Here is a 17,326-nt window from a genome sequence, read left to right as displayed (position 1 = left end):
TTGGGAGCATCCATGTTTACTCCTGAGTGCTCCCATCTATCCAATTCCAAGCAGGCCTGGAATGCCCCGCCCCTACTTTTTAACATGGCTGCTTCAAACTTCTTTACAGACTTGACCATTCATTTCATAAAGAGATCTGAGAAATGAGTAAGAAGTAAGTAAGAAGATTCTCTACCCTTTTCTGTCTACCCTATGGGCTGCTGTAAAGACACTTTGACAGCCAACTCAATTTCAATGAGAAATAGTTGACAGAGAGAAAACACACATGGTTTGGCCTACCTTCACAGGCAGCAGTTTGGGGACAACAATTGCAGCCACACTTCCCAGGATGTGAATTCTCTTTTACCACTACTGGGCAAGAAACACACGGTCATGCAACCAACAAGGTGCATCATCAGTGAGTTTAAGGGGGTTGAGCTGACCACATGGAACCGCTGTTGTTGTTTCTATGGATGTAAGGGAGTGAGGTTAAAGGTAAAGGCAAACAGAAAAAGAAAAAGAAAAGATAGTGATGATTTCCTAAATGCAATAGCATACCAACCACAACAATATTCCTATGAGTAAAGCAGAAAACCCAGCACCCCACAACCAGTCAGGATTCTTAACCAAAAACCAAACTAAAAAAATATTGGCAGCCAGTCAGCCAAAGTCACAGAAATCCCTATGCAGCACAACCTGACCCAGGAGCTGCAATTAGTGCACAATGCTGTGGCACGATTACTGGCATGAACGAGATCCGATCAGCTCATAATACCTCTGCTCTGGAATCTGCACTGGTTGCTGATTTGCTACCAAGCCATGTTCTAGGTGTGCTTTCCATGTTATGGGAACCACATAGTATTTGTTCTGCTCTTGTAAGAAATCAGTCCTTTAGTGTAGCACCACCTATGCTTTGGAACTCCCTGCCTATTGACATTAGGCAGACACTGTGATGTCCCTGTATATATAATACTGTAAATATGGTAAGTGTGGGTTTATTAGAGTAAATGAGGTAAGTGGACTGAGTGAGAGGGAGGAGTACATGGGTTGGAATGTTGATGAGTGTTGTATGATGATTGGCTGAGTGTTTGAGTGTCTGAAGGTATAAATGAGAGGATGACAGTTGAGAGGGGGTTTGTTGGTTGGTTCTGAGGGTTTTGGAGGGTTGGATGGTTTTGGAGAGGGTTGTTGCATGGATTGGATTAGGCGGGTAGTGAGGCAGGTTATTTATGACTAAGAAATACAAAGAGTAACGCATCTTATGAAACCACATGTTTGTTGACTAAACCTTTAAGTAATCTTGTTATTTTCTGTGTATATAAATAAATAGTTCTTGGTTTACCCAAATGCCTGATCCTTGGCTGGGTTTACACAGACCAGAAGGGTGGGCAGGGCATATACCATGGTTGGGAAACAGTATCAATGGTGGCAGCGCTGAAGAGATAGTGTAACATCATCAGGTATCCAGAGCAACCCAGGGCTGTATTCTTTATAGGCACAAAGATACAGGGGGATTGTGGCCTGCAAGTGCACCCAGACACAAAGTAGCAATAAGCCAGGAGGAGACGAAGGCACAGTCTCAAGGCAATATTGTTTACAGAGAGTGTCTGGTGGTGCTGCATAGCAGTGGGATCTTCAGAAATCTTTGCTAGAGCTGGTGAGAGAACTGCTAAGAGACCAGGACCCTGAGGTGGGACCATGACAAGGCAGTGACCACGGGTGGGGTCCTGACAGACACCTTCATTGTACCTTCATTTACTTCATTTAGCATCTGCTAAAAATATTTTTGTTTAGGCAAGCCTAGCAGGTATGTGGAAGTTATGTTTTTTATCTGTTTTTAATTCATTGTTGGTTTTATTATTTTGGATGTTTTTAAATATGTGTCTTTAACTGTTTTTGCCAATAATTTTATTGTTTTAATTCCTTCTATAAACTGCTCTGAGATTGTTTTACAATAAAGCGGTATATAAATGTTGTAGATAAAATACATAAATACATTTTCTAGTCACTGTGGCCCTTGGGTCTCTTTCCACTTTTAGGAACAAAGGAATCTGCCTTATACCAACTCAGGCCATTTGGTACAATCTAGCTCAGTACTGATGACATTGACTAGTCTTGGTTCTCCAAGATTCCAGGCAATAGACTTTTCCAGAGATTGGATTTTGGACCTTTGCATGTAAAGCATATGCCCTACCACTGAGCTACACCCTTGCCCTGTTTAAAGAAGTATCTTTTAAAATTGTTCTTTTCCATTCATTAATGAATGTCACCCTGAGCTCCTCCTGGGAGGAAGGGTGGGATATAAATTTAATAAATAAATAAATCACACCTAGGGCAGATCCACACCATTCATTTAAAGCACATTCAGCACACATTTGAAACACATGAATCACACCACAAAATCATGGGAATTGTAGTTTGTTAAGGGTGGTGGGAACTATAACTGGGGGGGGGAACTGTACTTCCCAGGATTCTTTAGAGGAACTCATGTGCTTTAAATACAAGTTGGATATGCTTTAAATGTATTGTATTGTGTGGATCTACTTAATATGTAATCAAGTTAATAAACTTTGCCTGCATGTAAATCGTTTTAATTAATATTTTTAAATGGACATGAGCTATAAAGTTTACTGGATGACCATGGGCTAGTCACCATCTCTCAGCCTAATCTGCCCCTCAGCATGAAAACAACAGAAGGGAACCATGACCACGCCAAGGAAGAAGGGTACACTTAAAATGTAGAGGAAATAATAATGTACAACCATAGTGTGAAATTAGATACTTATTGGGACATAGTATGAATATTTATATTTATACTGTATATATATTTATATGTCAAAGGTGTACACAATCTGTAAGGATATTTATAGTGCAATCCTATGTTTGTTTACTCAGAAGCAAGTCCCAATGTATTCAATAGGGCTTACTTAAACAGGGAAGCATATACAGGACTGCAACCTCTAGTGATAAGGAACTTCACTCACCCAACCCAAAATTCAGAATCATGGCACATTAAGTTGTTTTGCAAATGTTTATACTTGTTTTTATGGTTATTGGATTTTAAAGGTATTCATTTCTTATTGTGAGCTGCCTTGGTTTCTAGTTGGCAATCCCACCTCACAGGGTTGTTGAAAACACTCCATATACACACACACTGGAGATGTGAATATACATACACCCCATATAATAGTTTATTGTCAAAACCAGTTGGTCATTGCAGAACATATGTTTTTTTAAAAAGTAAATCAGTATTAGTTTTCTACATAATAAATGCTGTGATAGCTAAGTAATTCCTGCCTGATTGCTTTAAAAATAGGATTGGAAGGAGAGAGAAAGATTTACAACACAAACACAATTCTTTGCTACGTTCACTCAAAAGTCCCATTAATTTGCTGCACAATCTTAACCACATCTACTCAAGAGTAAGTCCTCTTTAATTCAATGGGGCTTATTCTGGATATGTGGGATATGTGGCACTGGAGGTTTACTCTCAGAAAAGCGAGTATTGGATTAAAGCTTCATATTGGGAAGGTTTTCAAAACACTGCCCTCTTCAGCAGCCCAGGAAAATTTAAACTCATTTGACTCCTGCACACAAGAGAGAAAAAGGCTGAAAGCTATATACTTACTGAATTTATGAGATTTTCAAATAAGCAGGGGGGAAAACAGTTTTCTTGGGTCTAGCTACTACCTGAAGGTCAACAAGTCCCTTGGCAATCACAACCCTGACTTCACTTACTGGCTACAAACCTGAAGGGGTAGTAACAGAAGCTGCAGGGGGGGTGGCTGACGTTTTGGTGTATATCTCGTGAACCAGACCACCTAGAAACTTTTTTTTAAAAAAAACGAAAGCTGAGAGTCCAGAGATTAAGATGATTTACCTGGAGACGATCCCCAAAATCCAAAGTCTCTGGGTGAAAACCAGAGACCTGGCAACCCTAGTCACATTTTATAAATGCTCAAAAACTCTTAAGATTAGTGCCAAAGGCACATTTTTAAACAAACATCCTAATGTACACATTGGAAAATTCAAGTGTCATTCTTCTTAAAATCACGAACATGAAGTTTGCAATCCTAAACTCATTAACCAGGGAGTAAGCCCCATTCACAGTGGGGTTTATTTCTGAGTAAACATGCATGAGTGTGCTGTACTCTCAGTTTGGTCTGATTATTTGGAAGTAATAAAGAAGAATTAAAACAAATAAGAGGTCTGTGTGCTTTTCTACCATGCCTAGTTTGGGAATTGCTAATTTAGACCAAAAATAAAGTAAGGGACAGTTCTAAAAGCTTACATTAGACACCATTTTAAACCACTTCGCCTCAGCCCCCAACTCAAATAGGTGTAGGATTGCATTGTAAATATTTCAGCAGAGGGATGAGAATGTAGGCCCCCTCCATCTGCTAGTCTGAGAGACCAGCTGCTTTCTGAGCCTCTCCTTTCTAAGCCGTTTCCATTCAAGCTGGTAATTAAGAAACTATGTAAGAACTGGTATCTAAGTTTCGGGATGGGAAAGAATTTTGATTCAGTTCACATTTAAAGCCGAATTTATCAAATCTGCACTTTCCGAAACACTATGAAAACCGAAACAGCCATCCTTCAAAATTCATGCTTATCTGCATTTTTCAGTACAGTGGTCCAGCCAAACAATGGTTACAAAGATGCATATAATAGGGGGAAATGAATTTAATATATTGGTGAAAACAACATACAAAAATGCATTCTATTAGGAGAAATTGCTTGCAAAAATATGTACATTAGTCAAAACTACCTACAAAAATGTATTTATTAGGAGAAATTGGCACTAAAATGCTGATGAATTTTTATGAGGATTTTAAAACAAAAATCGCAAATTGCTGCAGAAATGTGGAGAACGGAATATAAGATTGGTAAAATGAGAAACTGAGAGAACTGAAATGGACAGATCATTCCATCCCTATGTTTGCCTTTTTTTCTTTTCCCTCCCCACCCCCCTCTTCTTTGTGTCCTGTTCATTCGATTTTAAGTGTATGAAGAGGGACTGCCTTATTTGTTGCTGATCTTATATAAACTGCGCTGGGAACCTTCTGGGCTGAAAACTGGAGTTGCAGATAAATGTTAATATCCCGCAATCAACTTTTGCAAAACCACTGATGGCATTTTTCAGTTGAAGAATCACCACCACTAGATATTAATTTTACTATCATCTGGATAATAGACATTTAAGGCATTTACATAACATTAGGATTACATATTATTTACAGAAAAAGAGACATTTTGGAAATAGTTGGGAATGAATGAAATGCCTGAAAGGAACATGAAAAAAATTATCTGGTGCAGATGCTTTTATAAAAGGTAAAGGTTTCAAAAATGATTGAAGACAATAAGAGTCATTTAGGTAAAAGGTGGTAAATGTAATAGAAATGAACAAAACAAAAAAAGCAAAAATGATGAAAAAAAGCAAAAATTATTACACTTGTATCCTATCTTTCTTCTGTCATGGAACCCAAAGCAGTGTGCTTGTGATTCCCAGACAGTCATCAATCCAGGCACTGATCACACCAGAGCTGCTTAGCCTCAGGAAGATGGCATCTTCCTGTGCCTTCAATCCATATCCTTGGGCCATGCTATTAGCTAAATCTTTAAAAATGATGCACTGTTATGTGGAGCAAAGATGACAAAAACATAACACAGAAGCACAAATTATAGCCACTCCTAAACCTCAAAAGAACTTAGTTTTATTATATCTTTGTTAAAGTAATTTTTATACTATATTGGCAAAGACCCTGAGCAAGAATGATACTTAAGGCCACAGTCCTAGCTTGTACCAGTATTTTATTGCTTTCTGTATATATATTTGGTAGTGTATTTTATTATATGTTGTATAATATGTATTTTATTATATGTTGCATAGATAAGCGGGGGGCTATACATCTTTTAAGTAAATAAAATCCTAAGGATGTTTACGTAGAAGTAAGTCCCACTGAGCTCAATGGGGCTTATCCTCTAGTAGGTGTGCTGAGTATTGCGTTGTGTAAGGTTATGACTCTATATACACTCGCCTAGGAGTAAGTTCAACCTGTACATTAGTCTAGGCATAAGTTCAACATAGTGGGACTTACTTCTGGTCAAACAGCTGTAAGGTTACACTGTTAAACTTGTTAAATCATGAAATCAATGTTAGTATAACTTCACTGAAAATTATAAACTAATACATATTATTTTATATATTTTATATAGTTATTTATTTATTATTTGATTTATATCCCGCTCTTCCTCCCAACAGGAGCCCAGGGTGGCAAACAAAAGCACTAAAAACACTTTAAAACATCATAAAAGCAGACTTTAAAATATATTTAAAAAAATATTTAAAACATTTTAAAAGCTTTAAAAACATCTTTTTAAAAATATGATTATGTGAATTACATGAAGAGTATGTAATCAATTAGAATGGGAATATATTTTTCAGATACTTAAAAGTGTTAGGCTGTAGAGCAACCTTTATAGCATGGATAAAAATAATGTGTATGTCTTAGAGCTAAGGTACATTTGCGTTGGTGTGTTGAAATAGATTAGACCATTCCTAAGTATCTGTATAGGATTGCAATCTTAAGACAATAATAATAATAAATGAGATGTTAAAGGTTAATTTGCTCCTGACCCTAAAGTATATTTGTTGACTTATTTTAGAGTTGCTGTAAGTAGGCAGAAAGAACAACTTTCATTCATATGACTATGGCTTCCAGTTTGTGCATGCTAAATATTGGAGGAAAGAAACATTCCAGTGATCAGAGAATGATTTTAAAAACTACCCTGGGATCTGACTATTATGAATAAACAATTTCTATCCTTTTTCATGCATGCTTGGCACCAGGAACGAAAAAGGACAAATATGCTTGAAAAGCTTTTAGAAACTTGTACAATATCAAAGTCAGACATTTTAATTATTGTTTTGTACTGCTTTTAATTTTTTTTAATGTTTTTATAGTGTTGTACACCAGTCCAATATTTTATGAGAGGGCGGTATATAAATACTTTTATAAGTAAATTAAGTCCTAGGGTAAGGTCTGAAGGGACATGAGGCCACCTCCTTGCTGAAGTTAAGCAGGTCTGATTCTGGTCAGTGCCTGGATAGAAGACTACCAGGGAACCACATTTATGTTGCCTCAGGTTCGTTGATGAAAGAAAGACAGGGTACAAATGTAATAAAATAAATACAGGTGTTAAAATTAATTATTTTTCTTTATTGTACTCATAAAGCTTTCGTTAAGGAGGTTTGGTTAAGATTGGTATTAAGATAAAGTTTTTTTTGCATACTATCAACATGCATTTCATCCTAATAAATAGCAATCCATTTGGCTTCTTTGAGTTCAAATAAAGCAATTCTTTTAAAAGAATTGACTGCTACCCATATCCGCTCCTATGTTTTTAAACTTCACTTCACTAAAGCAAGTTTTTCCCCTTATGTCAGCACTATGAGAGTTGCACCTGTGCTGGTATCAAAAGACCCAGATGAGTTCAAATGATCACTCACTGCGGGAGATATTGTACTGAAGCAGAACAAGCCCAGGTTGATTTTCAGATAACAGGCTTGAGGCTGCACTGTCAGCAAAGAGGAAATCTTGTTGCGACTCAGAGAAACAAAGACAACATGCAGCAAGATGGAATTAGGGGAACAGAAAGGAGTTAGCTCTAAGACTGCTTTTCTAACTATGTCCGTACTGAACATGTGTTCTCCAGCCCTTCCCGAGCTTCTCATTCAAGACGCTACAAATATTTGCTTTTCAGTTAATAATGCACCCACATAAAAACCCAAGCATAGAGTAGCCTGGGCCAGAGACCAATATACTGAGAAGAGCAACTACCAAAGCCCATGGGACTTTTTAAAAAAGAAAGTAAACAAAATATGTCTTTGTGCCATTGTCTTAATGATGCAGAAAGAAGGGCTAAAAACACTTTTCCATTTTTCAGGATGTATGTGCACTGAAGGATTCTATAGCAACTGCACAGTTCATAAAGTGATGACATCACAAAAGTCAAGAAAGTAAAACATTAACAATTGTGAAGGAAACGAGTTTTTCAGTCAGCCCTTTTGTCATAGTTAGCTGGTCTAGCTACTGTTATTCCAAAAATGCTTGTCGTACTATTTCTTTTGCATCTTTTACATCTTTCCTCACACTTAACTCCTTTGTTAGTCAATATTATTCCCTCCGTTTATTGATTGCCCGGTGCTATTTTCCCACCACCTGCATGTCAGTATCTTGCACCTGAAGGAATTACCTCTTGTCTTGACTTCTTGATTCAAAGCAAGAAGAAATCTACCACCATCCAAAGATATATGGCTTCTAGTATCTTTTTAAGGAACATCAGGGAAGCAACAGTTATTGGAAACTGATCCTTAGATTGGGTGGTGGCCATGCAGAAGGGCCATCATCTTTGGTGTTTTTTAATTGATCAGTCCTTATCTGACCTAGTCTCTCCTTGTGTCACTTGGAACTTTTTTTCTTCTTTAATTTGTTCTTCCTGCTGCTGTGATGGGGCCATGCCCTTCTTCACCTATTCTTTCTTTTGTTTTTAGTGTTTGGATATGTTTCATCTTGTTAGTTTATTGCCGTTATTTGCCATTGTGCTGTTTTGTTTTGATATTTTAAGGTGCAGTCCTATGCTCAAAGGACAACTGCCTGGAGAGCCTTAGGATCCCAAATGAATCCCCTGCTTGAGTGGTTCTAGAAGAGTGCTGACTGGGGGCCCTATGCCAGCATAACATCAGGAATACACTGGCATATCTTTACACCAGCACAACTGCACCACAGGTGCAGCTCAGCCAATTAGTTACTCCTCTGTCCCCCTAACTGAACCCCGATAAGACCGAGGTATTACTCGTGGGAGACAAGAGAAGGTTGGGGGATATAGACCTGGTGTTGAATGGGGTACAGCTGCCCCTGAAAGACAAGGTTCGCAGCCTTGGGGTCATTCTTGCCTCCCAGCTGTCCATGGAGGCTCAGGTTTCGGCAGTGAGCCGGGCAGCTTGGTATCAATTTCATCTGATATGGAGACTGCAACCCTACCTTCTTTTCCATCTGCTCCCACGTGTGATACATGCCCTGGTCTCCTCTCGCTTAGACTACTGTAATGCGCTCTACGTGGGGTTACCCTTGAACACGGTCTGGAAATTACAACTGATACAGAATGCAGCGGCTCGTTTGATTAAGAACAGCCGCCGTCGTGATCACATCACTCCGGTGTTAGAAGATCTACACTAGCTGCCAGTTGTTTACCGGGCCCAATTCAAGGTGTTGGTATTGACCTTTAAAGCCCTATACGGTCTCGGCCCAGTTTATTTGAAGGAGTGCCTCCAGCATCACCAATTATGCCGCCTGACAAGATCAGCCACGCAAGACCTTCTCTCGGTCCCGCCGGTCAAAACAGCGAGGCTGGTGCGGACCAGAGAGAGGGCATTTTCGATTGTGGCCCCCACCCTCTGGAATTCCCTTCCTTTCGATCTGCGTCATGCCCCCTCCCTGGCAGTTTTCCGCCGAGCATTGAAGACCTGGCTATTCAGGCAGGCCTACAATATCTCTGGGATGGGTTAGTTTTAATGTTGTTTTAACTGGAAGAGGGATTTAGATAACTATTTATTGTGTTCCTCTTGTTTTTATATTGTATTTTCTTATGTTGTTGTACGTCGCCTAGAGTGGCCGTTTATTCGGCCAGATAGGCGACTCAAAAATAAAATTTTACTATTATTTATTACTAACAATCTGTTTGTAATGTACGCATCATGGCACATTTTTCTCCCCATCTCTTTGATTGGTTCTGCACCTTTCCTGGCCCAGCTGGAATTAATAACTCACTGCAGCATCTTTTAACTAGTTACTGAGACCACCTGTCTCTTGGAAGGTGAGCAGTGCTATCTATGTGGGAGGGAGGCAGGAGGGATGGCAGCTTTAAAAAGCAAAGCAATATCCCATTACTTGCTCCATGTCTGGTTGCTGGGAAGAGGTGCTATGCAGGCATTTGAAGGGTGACTGTATTTTGTGATCAAGCAAGAATGTCTTGTATGTATGATTATTATTTTATATAGCAGTCTGGATAGCAGTCTCTCTGTTAGGATAAAAACACCTTATTAGGCTCTCATTCTCAGCAGTACTATGGACAGAGGGGAAATAGATACAAAGGCAGAACAGAGATAAGGAAGAAATGATTAGTTTCTAATAATTATGAGAGTCTTTCTTTCTCTTGCCACCAGTTTAGTTATGAATTGACAAGATCCTCTCACCTCAATTTAGAAAAGAAGCTAGATACTAAAAAGCTTAGCAAGTGTTTAGAAAAAGTTCATGTGTTTTCTGAAAGGGCTCTTCCAGCTTATAATGTTGATGCTTGCTGCGCACATGCACTGCCCTTGGGAATTGTAATTTTGTTCACTGCCCCATGCATGATTCAAGCTGGTGCAAATACAAGTGCTGCAATGTCACGGCTTGGGCATTCTCACAGGCTTGTTTTTTTTTTTAATAAAAAATGCCAGCTTTTAAAAAAATTGCATAGTTTCACAGTATTCAACGGGAGTTTCATTGAGAGTAAAGAGTTAACATTAAATAACTTACATGCAGCTACAAAGCTGGCTTTTAGTATGTGGTCTGCTAAATGCAAACCGCACATATACAGATTCTCATTTAACATTATGTGAGAGAAGAAGTTCTGTGGGACATGATTCATGATGTAGCCAAGCACTTTATGTTGGAATAAAGGTATACACTGAGCCAGGAAATGGTGCCATCATTAGTTTTAACAGGATTCAATTTCACCCTTCCCTTCTAGCCCCACTGCCTAATGTACATATGCCAAGCTATGATTGAAGCAAATTATGTTGTCATCACTAGCTGGAAATAAATGGCTGGTCAAATAAGGCCACTAGGTCAAATAAAACAAGAGTACTTTATCCTCACCTTCAAAAGTTAGCATTGTGGTACTCTGCAGATGTTGCTGCATCCCAACCCCCACCACCTGCAGCCAGCATGGCAAATGATCAGGGATGATGGGAGTTGCAGATCAGCTGCATCTAGAGTGTTGTGACTAGTTCTGGGTGCCATATTTTAAGAAAAACACTGACAAACTGGAGTGTGTGCCAAGGAGGACAACCAGGTTAGCCAGGGGTCTGGGAACAAAGTCCTGGGATGAATGGCTGGAAGAGCAAGTGGGTTTTACTGGGAAAATGGAAACTTTCAGAGGAGACATAGCAGTCTTCAAATATCTGAAAGGTTGTCATGGAGGAGATGGAGCAGACTTTTTTATTTCCCCCAAGAAAAGGACTAAAACCAATATGCAGAAATTGCAGGGGAACATATTAGGCGAAACATGAGGAAACATTTCCTAACAGTAAGATCCTCCATGGCACACAGATCCTCCGTGGCACAGAGTGGTAAGCGGCGGTAACGCAGCCGAAGCTCTGCTCACGGCCAGAGTTCGATTCCAACGGAAGGAGGAAGTCGAATCTCCGGTAAAAGGGGTCGAGGTCCACTCAGCCTTCCATCCATCCGTGGTTGGTAAAATGAGTACCAGGCATATGCTGGGGGGTAAAGAAAGGCCAGGGAAGGAACTGGCAATCCCACCCCACATATACGGTCTGCCTAGTAAATGTCACAAGACGTCACCCTAAGAGTCGGAAACGACTCACACTACAAGTGCGGGGACACCTTTACCTTTTTTGAGAGCTGTTCAACCATCAGCTTGGGGGTGGGGGGGCTTTCCTTCACTGGAGGTATTTAAGCAGATGCTCGATGGCCGTATGTCAGGGATGCTGCAGTTGCCTCCTACATGGCACTGAGCAGTGGGATGGATTAGATAACCTCCTCCATGGTACGTTCCAACTCTCTGATTGTATTTTGCTACAATGATTCCAGAGGAAACACAGCTGGGAAGAGTTCTGGCCATTATGTGCCTTCTTGCCATCTCTAAGAAGAAATGACTTCTTGTATCAACACACAAACAAACAGGACCTGTTTTCCCCCTCTCACACAGATGTGAACTCTAGATTGAATTTAGAGGAAATGAAGCATCATTTAGATCTGCAAAGTACCAAAACCAGATTGCTTTTAATACAGAATAATAGTCTTCCTTTCCTGCCATTGGGTTTGCCCCCATGCCCCCGCCAAATCTTCTGGTGCCACAAGCATTTAAGGTGACCCATTGTCTAGCAATTATAGCCATAGGGCTGGTTGGCATTTTAAGCCACTTTAATCCCTATCTGAGCGCTTTTTCGGCCAACTGAGATGTCACAGTAAGTCCTGGTCTGTTGCAATGGTAATAAGCAATAAGCAAGCCTTGGGTTCACATGTTTCCCCCCTCGTCCTCTGCAGCCCTGTAGCCAGCCTTTCTTGTTAGGTGGGGCAGCCACATTTCTAGGTGGGGCATTTGGTGGGAGAGGCATATAATGCAAGCTAATCCCACCCATCGCCGCTTAATGGGGGAGAGGATATGAGGGCCAGGCCAGGGGAAGGGAAAGGCAGTGACCCTCTCCCGCACTCCTCCATCCAGAGAATGTGTTAATATGCATGAATGAAGTTTAATCTGTTGAATTATATCACCCTTTTTTGAGAGATTCCCAGGAATACCAGTCTCAAAATTTTGACTTGGCCTATAGCTACAGTCCCCTTTCACCTATGGTCTGTCCCTGTGTTCTGATTCTTCATGAACTGAACTACATTGGTAAATAGTGAGCTCCAGAGCTTGGCTTTGATGGTGCATTAGGTATCTCAGTTTTAGATTCCACCTGAAAAACAAACTTGTCCATATTACAAGTTTAGGGAGGGGCAGAGAGAAAATAAATACTACAGAGTGTGTTTGTTAACTCCTCTTTGAGAGTCCCTCCTTCTAGTCTTGTTTGTGCCCTTTAGATCTTCCTTCCTGTTGGACAATTAAGGGAAAACTTTTTAACTGGCTGCTATATATAGGATGTACTATGCAGTTGGAAACTAATTGTGGAAAGCAATTGGTTCTTTTTTTACTTGTTGCTGGATTGATTTTTCAGAAACCCTGAAAAGGCTTCATACTGAGCTGCGCATGTTGGGAAAATCAGAAATTAGGCCTCAGTTACAGCCTAGGTTTTCAGCCAGCCAACTGTAGTCTATACAGCAATACTGCTATTCCTCTAGGGCTGTTTTCATCCTTTCTCATCAAGTAATCAAGAAAAAGAAGGGAAAATAGTCACTATGATTGTGAGTACCAAAATGGAGACAATAGTCAAGAAATCAGAAGAAGGCTAGGATTAGGGAGGGCAGCTACGCGAGAACTAGAAAAGGTCCTCAAATGCAAAGATGTATCACTGAACACTAAAATCAGGATCATTCAGACCATGGTATTCCTGATCTCTGTGTATGGATGTGAAAGTTGGACAGTGAAAAGAGCGGAGAAAAATCAACTCATCTGAAATGTGGTGTTGGAAGAGAGCTTTGCGGATACCATGGACTGTGAAAAAGACAAATTATTGGGTGTTAGAACAAATTAAACCAGAACTATCACTAGAAGCTGAAATGATGAAACTGAGGTTATCTTACTTTGGACACATAATGAGAATACATGATTCACTAGAAAGGACAATAATGCTGGGAAAAACAGAAGGAAATAGAAAAAGAGGAAGGCCAAACAAGAGATGGATTGATTCCATAAAGGAAGCCACAGACCTGAACTTAAAGATCTGAACAGGGTGGTTCATGACAGATGCTCTTGGAGGTCACTGATTCATAGGGTCGCCATCAGTTGTAATCAGCTTGAAGACACATAACAACAACAAATAATTGTGAATATAGTGTGTGCTTTAAAAGAGTAAAGGATAGCCATTTTTTCAGATATTTCTCTCTATTTCACCCTTTAGCAATAAGCACCCAATCCTGCTCTACTCATAATAACTGCAGAATAAACACCTTCTTACTTCTTACTGCAGGCGAACACACATGCTTCTTTATTGCTGGCTGTGTAGACACCACAATTGAAACTGAAACTGAAAGGCAAAGCAAAGCAAAGTCCAAGGGGTGGAGTCTAACTCTAGCCAATAATACAAAGTTCTAATAATTAACTCTTCAATGGTCATACAGCCTGGTTTTTTTCACGATTGCTTAAAGTAATTAAAGGATGATTGTGATCATGAAAAACCCACCATCAGTCAGGAAAAGTCTTGAGTGATCAGACTTCTGGGGGCTCTTCCAGATGAGGCTTTTGTTGTGCTTTCACCCTGCCTTATTTACAGAATTTTCAGAGGGTCCTAAAACAAGCAATTATTATTTAAATGGAGGTTGTCATTGTCTGTCATGTCACAAATTAAAAAGAAGACAATTTTCCCCCAAATCCGGGGGGGGGGCAAAGCACAGCTCTGGGGTTGGGCAGCACATCCTTCCCTCCTCCCGACCGCTAGGCTACAGGCCTGCTCCTCTGGTCTGGCTGCAAGTAAAAGATTGGAAGCTTTCATGGCCATTTCTTATTAATTGCAGATTAGCATTGTCTCCAAACCCTAAACTGTAGTTTATTGTTTGTATAGTTTGTTGAAATAAGCCCATTTCTTAGCTCACGGTTTGAATTTGACTTGTTTCAATCAAACAAACCATAGTTAAGGTTAACCAGAGTTTTTCAGGTTTATATGAAAATAGCAAGCTGTAGCTAACAAGCTGCAGTGTGAAGTTCCAGAAAGTAATACGATATGAGTGCAGGTAAAGCTTTCCTCCATGCACCTTCACCTCATGCATTAGCCAAGACCTGGGTAAGCTGAATTACCCCTGGCAGAAGGTCCACATTAATCACCTGATTTAGGTGGAAGAAGAGCTGGTGCTTTATTCTAAAGATCTAACAATTCTCAGCACTGTTAACAAACTACAATTCCCAGGATTCTTGGGGAAAGCTATGACTGTTTAAACTTGTATAATAGTGCTTTAAATGTATGGTGTGGATTTGGCCTCAGAGAGCCTTAGGAGGTGAAGAGAGAAGCTTGAAGGGCTACATCTGGCTCCCAGGCTTGAGGTTCCTCACCCCTGCCCCACAGCAACAAGATTCTAATCCTGGCAATATTTAGCCAGTCTCATTGTATTTATATCCACAGAAGGACATTTCAGAAGTTACCCTATTCTACTGCTCAGTTATTCACAACTATCGGCTGGGGGCATGGGAGAGGAGGGAAGACAGAGGAGATCTAAATATTCCATAGTCTGGAAACACATTCAAGTTTGATGTAAAGAATTCCCCCACCCCCAACTTTCCAGACGGAAAAGACACACACTCTTTCGGCCTTAAAATTTTTCTAGTACCAACAGTATGTTGTGCCCACAGACTGGATGGAGAAAGGCAGTGTTGCTGCAGGACAAATAGATTTGCTACCTCTACCGCTACTTTTTTTTTTAAAGTAGGGAACTGTGGTTATGCAAAGGAGCAGAGTGCACAGTCTTCAAAGAGTTAAATAAAATATATATTTAGAATGCGCTTGCTGGCTGTGGGCAGTTACAGACCAGGACAACAGCAAACACATTTTTATTTTACTCAGTACATTCAGTCACTCTAAGGTTCCCTTCATCCCTGGAAAGGAATCTGGACTCATGGCTAAGGTCTCTATTCAATTGCAGCCTTTAACTATGGGACAAACCATAGCTACAGACAGTGATTAAGGTGGAGAGACCTTAACCATGACCCCAGGTTTGGATGACACATTAAATCAGACCTTGGCTTAGCTGCCGTGCTGACCTAAAAAGCCCAGGGAGGAGGAAAGTGGCTGTCATCTCTTCCTTCGGAACCAACATGTTCACACTAAGCCATAGTTTGGCTTAGCGTGACACAAGAATGCAGCCACTAAGTCACAAGGCTCCCAGTTTGGACTGGCACCACAATGCTGGGGAAAGTGGGGGTTTAACACTTTTCTGTTGTGTCATTCTCCTGACAAAGATCACCTCCTGTGGTTGCTTTTACAAAATTGTAAAGAGATGGAAGATCTGATCATTGATGTTAAGCTTCTGATCATGAATATTAAATTTCAACCCTAGGAAAAATATTCTCGCATTTTCAAATTCTGAATCAAAAACAGGGATAGAGCTGTTCGACCCATTGAGGACAAAATAAAAAATCATGGTTCTCAAACCAAAGAAATATATATTTAGGTTGAACTTTAGGAATAAAACACCAGAACTGTTAGAGCAATTCAGGAACAGAATAAGCTGCCAGGGGAAAATGCTACATCTCTTTCCTTTGAAATATTTAAGGAAAGGATGGGCAGAGTGAAGGATATTCTGTCACAGGCAGGGATCTAGTCTAGACCTTATAAACACTGAACACTTCTCTGTTCAGTTGCTCTTTTCTGAATCATCTTGAGCTCCTTGTGAACTTTAAATAAGATAGACAGAAGTGGGCACAGTATTTTCAGGTTTAATCAGAGACAAGCAGGGTGATACAGTCACTTTTCACATCAAATACATTGTGTTACCACAGTCCAAAATAGCTTTGGGCAGTTTGCAGCAGCACATCAGCAACATTTAGATGGTCAGCTATTGTATAAGCTATTGCACATCCTCATGCGGTACTTAAATCACTGCAAGGGCCGCTGAAGACCTCTTGTCCATATGGCAGAAATCCTTTGAACGGTTTGTTAGACACACTCGTCTAGCCAGCCTTTCCCAACTTTTACGTCTCCAGATATTGCTGGACTACAACTCCCATCAGCACCAGCCACCATGGCCAATGGTCAGGAATTATGGGAACTATAGATCAGCAACATCTGGGTACCCAAAGGTTGGGAAAGGCTAGCTCTAGACCATTTGGAAAAGCATACATTGATACAAATAGTTGTCTTGTTTCTAAGTAACTAAATAATTCCAACTGCTCATTTGTTATTCCCCTGACATTATTTCTATAACCCCTTTAGCAGACGTTCACACCTTGACCCATCAACTACCTAGGTATAAGTGCCTCTGCCCTTTGGCAAGGCAGGACATGAAGAACACATAGGTCCACCAAGTTCTCCATGAATTGCAACGAACTTCAGGGATGTCTAGATCCCAATTCACTAAGAATTACTCCTATGTCCCACTGAAATGAATGGGAGCATAATGCTCTTGAGCAGATCCCTTTTATTTAATGCAGTTTGTGCAAAAGAACGTCCATGCAGGTTGTGCCTACTAAGCACAATTGTTTTTAAAACAACTAAAACCACATTTTGCATATGTTACAATTCTATTGCTAGCTAGAACACTTGATTTCACAAATGGTGCTATATTTGTTCCAACTTCAATTTCCCTGAAAAACACTATGTTTAAAACATTGTGATCACCACCAGCTACATCTTTATTTTTCATACACAAATGATCTACAATAAACAAATAAAAGAACCAGCATATGAAGATCA

General features: G+C 40.1%; 1 protein-coding gene and 1 long non-coding RNA gene across 3 annotated transcripts in view; one reads left to right on the top strand and one right to left on the bottom strand.

Annotated features, from left to right (window-relative positions):
- Positions 1 to 17,326, bottom strand: part of CASR (calcium sensing receptor) — a 94,411-nt gene that overhangs the window by 72,680 nt on the left and 4,405 nt on the right. The gene's annotated exons all lie outside the window — the stretch shown is intronic.
- LOC133389264 (uncharacterized) overlaps positions 1 to 17,326 on the top strand; it is a 45,115-nt gene that overhangs the window by 26,169 nt on the left and 1,620 nt on the right. The gene's annotated exons all lie outside the window — the stretch shown is intronic.

This window comes from Rhineura floridana, chromosome 1 (assembly GCF_030035675.1).
Source record: "Rhineura floridana isolate rRhiFlo1 chromosome 1, rRhiFlo1.hap2, whole genome shotgun sequence".
Taxonomy (NCBI): domain Eukaryota; kingdom Metazoa; phylum Chordata; class Lepidosauria; order Squamata; family Rhineuridae; genus Rhineura; species Rhineura floridana.
This window is presented reverse-complemented; position numbering and strand designations above follow the sequence as displayed.